The sequence below is a fragment of the Alligator sinensis genome, unplaced genomic scaffold (genome assembly GCF_000455745.1).
Source record: "Alligator sinensis unplaced genomic scaffold, ASM45574v1 scaffold280_1, whole genome shotgun sequence".
Lineage (NCBI taxonomy): Eukaryota > Metazoa > Chordata > Crocodylia > Alligatoridae > Alligator > Alligator sinensis.
In genome coordinates this window covers 1,483,101-1,490,428 of record NW_005841835.1, presented here as the reverse complement: position 1 = coordinate 1,490,428, position 7,328 = coordinate 1,483,101, and positions in this window count along the sequence as shown.

The window sequence follows — 7,328 nt, the reverse complement described above, 5'->3', positions numbered from 1 at the left end:
CTTACTTCTTGGCTTCCTAATTTTTCATGGCTTAAGCAAATTTTCTTATTAATTGTGGCAAGTATATGTATTTTTTTAATGATCTGTTGTGGGGTACATTGTATGCCACTGTGTTGTGAGGTATTCAAAAAATCAATTTCTTCCCCTGTTCACCACGTGATGTTTGTAAAATCATCAGTTACAAACCCGATCCAAAATAATCGGGAGGAAGCGAAAAGATTTCTGGAGATGAGAAAGATAGTCGAGGACTATGGACCTTTTCCATAAGGACCATAGCCTCGAAGGGGGGATTTGATAAGCACCCCTTGTTTCAGGGGCACCTGGCTAAACCCCTAGGGACAGAGGTAGGGCTGGAAGCCATGTCCAGCAGAGATCCCTTGAACTTTTACTATGCATTTTCTACTTCAGGAACAGCTTCGTGTTCTGAAAAAAGTATTTTATCTAACCAAGGGCATACAATAGATTGTTTAGGCTGGGGGAGATTGCTTGTTGCGTAGTTGCTGATTGCTGGCCTCGCTAAAAAAAAAACTGTATCAACAAAGTTCCAAAGCTGGAAGGGAGGTTACTTGCTGGGCTTGCTATACATGTCATCACATCAGCAGGTTTAACCTGTTACGTAGCTATATAAGGCAGACGCCCACTGGGGTAGGGGTGCTTGCTTTGCAAACGATTGCCAAGCACCATTTTCTGCGCAGGAAATAAAGGTTAAGTTGGATCCTTCACCCCTGTGTGTTTATTGGCACAAGCGCACCGGGCACAAACTCTCTGTCCTTTGGGGACAACATGCCCTCTCAGGACAGTTAGTATGTGTTAAAAGGACCCCTCTCCATGGACTGCCATCTTGACGGGGTGGAGAGGCTTCTGTGTACCAATGACCCTAAGAGCAACACAGTCTGGAACAGGGGTAGGCAACCCCTGGCACGGGTGCCAGAGTGTGGCAAGCTAAAGCATTTTGCTTAGCACGTGTGCCTCAGGGCAGGTGGGAGGGAAGGGGTCAAGACTGTGCTGCCATAAAAAGGATTGAATTCACTCATTGGCACTGTCTGCTCCTGGCACACCAACATCTTACAAGTCAATGTTGCAGGTGTTTTTGGCAGTCTGCCCAAAAATGCTGCTGACCCATGGTCTGGAGTCTTGTACTCCTGGTAAGGTAACCTGTGCAATAAGGTCAAAGGTGAGGTATCAGACAAAGAGCAGTCTAACACAACATAGCATAAAGACCTGGAAAGGGGGATGCTGGATAACAAAATATGCCGGTTAATTGAGCGTCGCCGCTCCTCCTGTGGCATCACTGGCCCTTCTGCGGGCCCCATGCAGCCTGTTATGCCCCCAGACCCTGGGGGCTCAGCAGCGCAGGCTGCTTTGCCCCGGGCCATGGGGGCTCAGAGAAACTGGAAGTACCACAGTGGACATTTTGCGTTTCACTTTACCTTACAAGCCAGCATACCAGTTAACAGAGCATGCCGATTAACAGAGCATGCTGACTTGTAAGGTGCCAGTTACCGGAGCTTTTACTGCATCAGCAACAAACTCACCAATTTTAGGATTTAAAATGATGATACTTGTTTTGAAGAAGTTTGGCAAACTCTAAAGAAGACCATCCATGAGGCTTGCATGGAAACAACTGGCTTTATCACCCAACACCATCAGGACTGGTTTGACAAAAACAATACTGATATCAAAGCCCTTCTCAATTGGAAGAGAAAAGTTTTCTGTAACTGGTAAAACCATCTTATGTGCAGTCAAAAGCAGGGAACTTTTCAATGTTTTAAAGCTGAAGCCCAGAGGAAGACCTGAGAATCAAAAACAAATGGTGGGAAAAGAAAAGAAAAGGCGAATTAAATCCAACAATTTGTTGACAATCATGACATGTGGAACTTTTTCAGTGCAATCAAGGCAATGTATGGACCAAGCTCTTGTGGACTCACCCCATTTAGATCTGAAGATGGCAGTACACTCCTCTAAGATGAGTTCATCAAAAATCCCTGGAAGAAGCACTACCAAAAGCTCCTGAACCGATAATTTATGGCGACTGATGAAACCATTGAATCCATCCCTCAGCATCCAGTAAGGGAAGCACTTGCCAATCCATGTACTTTTGAGGAAGTCCACCAGGCATAAGTCAGATGAAGAACAACAAAGCATCATCTGGCCCTGATGGCATACCAGCTGAGGTCTTCAAAGTTGGTGGGGAAACTATGACCAACAAGTTCCACACAGTTTCTCAAAATCTGAGGAAATTCCCACTGACCTAAGGAATGACAATATTGTCATTATTTTAAAACAGAGATAAGTCTGACTGTGAAAACTACTGAGGTGTATTGCCCTCCTCTTTGTTTCTGGGAAAATCATTGCTCAAATTTTGCTGAACCTACTGTTCCCTTTTGCCAAGGAAATCCTTCCTGAGCCTCAATGTGGCTTTAGATCATCAAGAGGCAGCATAGACATGATTTTTGCAACCTGGCAGATCCAGGAAAAATGCTGAAAACAACACCGGGAACTGTATATAGCCTTTATTGATTTGACCAAAGCCTTCAACTCTGTGAACCATAATGCTCTATGGAAGATTGTATAGAAGTTTGGCTGCCAAGGGAAATTTATCACTATCCTAAGACTCCTTCATGACCAGATGACTGCCTCCATCCTATGCAGTGACTCTGCTACAGAGCTCCTTGCCATTCGAACTGGTGCCAAGCAGGGCTGCGTGATCCCACCAATTTTGTTTTCCATCTTTCCATCGGTCATCAAGATGGTTATCCATGATCATCTGCCATGTGGCATCAGCACTGAGTACAGGATGGACCAGAACCTTTTCAATCTCTCCCACCTCCGAGGCAAATTACTTTGGCCTCAATTGTGGAACTTCAGTAGGCCCACTGTGGTGTCTTTGCAGATATGGAGGAGGCAAACAGCCCTTAACTGCTTCTCTCAAGCATACCAGGGCCTGGGACTGACCCCTAACATTGGAAAAACAAAAGTGTTTTACCAGCCTGCTCTGAGCCAGTCAACTCCCCAGCAAAGATCCTCACTGATGGACAGGAGCTGGAGAATATTAAACACTTCGCATATGTCGGCAGCCATCTCTCAAAGAAGGCTTACATTGACCAGGAGATCCAGTATGGGATTTGATGTACCAGCTCTGCCTTCAAAAGACTGAATCATTGTGTGTTCAACAATCATGACATCAGGACTCAAACAAAGGTCTTACTATATAAGCTTGTGGTAATCTCAACTCTTCTTTACAGCTGTGAAGCTTGGGTGATCCACAGGGACCACATGAACTGCCTAGAATACCATCACCAGTGCTACCTCCAGTAGATACTTGGCATAAAGTGGGAAGATCATTACATAAATACCAAGTTCCTCACTGACGCTAACACCACCAGTATGGAAGTGCTGATTATTTAACATCAGCTGTGGTGGACAGGGCACTGTGTGTGCATATTTACCAAAACATCTGCTACGCTCCCAACTCAGCCAAGGACAAAGGACACAGCAGCCAGAGGAAACGCTTCAAGGACACCTTTGAGGCAAATATTAAGAAATGTGGCATTGACACCACAAACTGGGAAAAACTAGCCCAGGACAAGGCTACATGGTGATGCCTTGTGAGAGAAGGTACATCTTACTTTGAGGAAAACTGTCTTGCCCTGGAGGCAGAAAAACAATAGAAAGGAAAGGAAAGGAAAGGAAAGAAGGCTGAGAAATGCATGATCCGACCCTCCTTTTAACCACCAATTGTGGCATTTGCCAGAGAGTCTGTGGCTCTAGGATCAGCCTTATTAGCCATCAACGGACTCATTTACAACCCTTTACTTGACCCATAGGAGTGATCATCCTTGACCATGAGGGATTGCTGCCACTGTGGACAATGTTAAAAGCACCACCCTGGACTGCAGGTGTAAATAAGAGGAATAACACTCATAGTTTCATAGTAGCTAGGGTCAGGAGGGACCTGAACAGATCATCTAGCCTGACCCCCTGCCACAGGCAGGAATGAATGCTGGGTTCACAAGACCCCAGACAGGTGATCATCCAACCTCCTCTTGAATTTGCCCAAGGTAGGGGCGAGGACCATTTCCCTGGGAAGCTGGTTCTAGATTTTGGCCACCCTAACTGTAAAATATTGCCTTCTGATCTCTAACCTAAACCTATTCTTCATCAGCTTATTACCATTGTTCCTTATCACCCCAGGTGGTGCTGGGGAGAAAAGGGCTCTGCCTATTTGCTGCTGATCTCCCCTGATGAGTTTGTAGGCAGCTACCAGGTCCCCCCCCTCAGCCTCCTCTTGCTGAGGCTGAACAGGTTCAGGTCCTTCAGTCTCTCCTCGTAGGGCCTGTCCTGCTGCCCTCTCACCAAGCTGGTGGCCCTCCTCTGAACCCTCTCCAGATGCATGACAAGGTATGGCTGGCCTTGCTGGCTGCGGTCTGGCATTGGCAGCTCATGTTCATCTTGGAGGGAATAATGACTCCAAGATCCCTTTCCGCCTCTGTGCTTTCAAGAAGGGAACTCCCCAGCCTGTATGTATGCTGTGGATTCCTTCTCCCAAGGTGCAGCACCCTGCATTTGTCTACGTTGAACCCCATCCTATTCTCATCTGCCCACTTTTGTAGTCTGTCTAAATCTGTTTGCAGCCTCTCTCTCCCTTCAAGTGTGTCCACCTCACCCCACATCTTAGTGTCATCAGCAAACTTGGACAGTGTGCTTTCCACCCCCTCGTCCAAGTCGTTGATGAAGATGTTAAACAGTGCGGGCCCGAGGACCGAGCCCCGGGGTACCCCACTGCTCACATCTTCCCAGGTTGAGTACAACCCGTCCACCACTACTCTCTGGGTGTGCCCCATCAGCCAATATTTTACCCATCCAACTGTGCAGGCATCAATGCCGCAGTCGCTTAATTTATTGATGAAGATGGGGTGAGAGACAGTGTCAAAGGCCTTCTTAAAGTCTAGAAAGACTATGTCCACAGCGACACCATCATCCAAGGATTTAGTTACTTGGTCATAAAAAGCAATCAGGTTGATCTCAAGTTATAACAAGCTACTCTTTTGTTAAGGACAAGTCCTACATCAGTGGAATTAATGTTGCTAGGCATTTGTGAATGATCAGAGTAATTGCTCTCAGAACAAAAAGTATAAACCAAAATGTCCCCATAATAATATAGAGTTAAGCGGTTTCTGGGTTTGTTTCTGGTCATCAGCTGTTTCAGCCCCTCTGATCACAACTGTCCCAGGCTAGGTGTTACAAGCCTATTTGGGATCATGGCTCTTTTAATTAGGGTTGAAGGATCTATCACAATTTAGTTACTGCAAATGGGCTTGCATTGGGGAGGAACACAAATGACCCAAAGCTGGGTCACAAGCCATAAGTTTATGGAGATCTGCACCCCTGGCCAGGATGCGGGACTTGCTGGTTGGCTTTTTAAATCCTTTGTGGTTTAATAAAGCAGTCCATCACCAGTGCAAGGACAGCCAGCCAAGGCCAATGGCCAGAAGCAAGACCAAGAGGGTGGCCTGAATGCCCCTCTCACTTGCCATAAACTGACAAAAACTCTCTATGCCCTGGACTACCCCCAACCCACTAACTGTACACTGAATGCTAGAACCTATATCTCAGCATGCCTTACCGACTCACAACTCCCAACTGATGCCATTACCATGCACAGGGCCCTGTATCCTCTTGACAGCGATGCGTGACTATGTTTTCTCTTCCCCCTTCACCCCGGATTAATGTAGACCAATAACCAACTGCGTGTCTTAGATTGCACCAGCTATGTTTTGTGTAGTCACCAGATGCGGGGTCCTGTATCCTCTTTGATCTCTATAAACTCATGCAACTAACTACAATCATTTAATATTTGCTAATTATTATTTTTTTTCATCTGTGAAAAAATAAAGTGTTACAACAGACCCTAGGCAGGAATGGATGGGGAGGAAGGGTGCACAGGTGCAGTTTCACCCCTTTTGATTCCTGCTCCCCCCAAAGTTTAAAACCGACTACCTGGCACTGGCAGCAACATTTCTAGTCAGGCAGTGCTGAGGGAACTCATTGACTTCATGGCTCATCTTTATCTACCCGCTCCCTTCTAAACTAGGGGTTTTCAACTTTTAAGAAGTGTACCCCTTCTGGAGGTGGCAGCTGGATGCAGAGCAGGAGGCGGGCTTGCACGCGCTGCACCCCGGTTTCCAAAGACTGGTTGCACATGCAGCTCCACGGGCTGCTGATGGGCCTCACACCCAACCAATTGTGCACCGCCTGCCAGCAGCCTGCAGAGCCACATGTGTGACCGGCTGTGGGAAAGCAGTGAGCGATGTGGTGTGAGGTGGTGGGCAATGGCAGTGCAGGGTGGTGGATGACAGCGGCTGCATGCTAGCTTCCCCTCCCCTGCCCCTGGCCAGCTCACAGAGGGGCACAGCTGCCCTCGCCCCCTCCTCCCCTTGGCCCTGCTTCTGGGAGGTGGCGGCGCAAGGTGGTAGCACTCCATCCCCACCCGCCTGCATGTACCCCCTAGAACCTTTCCAAGTACCCCTAGGGGTACATGTACCCCGGGTTGACGACCCCGTTCTAAACTCTTCACTCCCCAGGTGTTAAGGACCCTTTCCTCTTTGTTATGGTCTTGATGTTTTTCCAGTGGAGCTGCCCTTTGTTGTGCTATGCTGCTGTACGTGCTGTTTGCCACTCCTGGTAACGGAACTGCTATTTCAGAGCCCTGCCTGTGCATTGTCTTGAACTCATTCCAATGAAGTTATATTTGTTTTGGCCTCAATCCTATACTGAATAATGTGGCCCTAGGCCACTAGTATGTTAGCAAAGCTTCTAGTTTAGTTTTAACTAAAGAAAACCCAGTGTTGACTGTGTGAGATGCTGCTCCTCCCTTTGCAAAATCCTAGATCTGCCCCTGGCCCCGGGACTAGGGCTGAAGCTGGGCAGGCATTTGCACGTGGTCCACAGGCAAACGGGAAGGGAGGAGAGGACTGGGGCTATCACCAGCCCAAGGGCATCCCGTCGGGTTAGAGCAGGAGCTGCGGGCTTGCCCGGCCCAACGGCCAGAGGAGGGGGTGGGGGAAGCTCAGGGACAGGCTGCAGGAGCGCGGGGAACCACGGGCCTCATCCCACGGCGGAGAGACTGTGCTTCCTTTCGCCAGCTACCAAGTAGGCGAAAGCCAAACCACCCACCGTAGGGTGGCGGTCGAGCTCCTCTCATCGGCCAGGAAGCGGAAATGACCCTGTGCATGAGAGATGCTCTAGGCCCACACTCCAATGCTCCAAGTGGTTACGCCCCCCCCCGGCCTCTCCTACCTGTGCTGAGCCGTTAGGGGGCGCTCTAC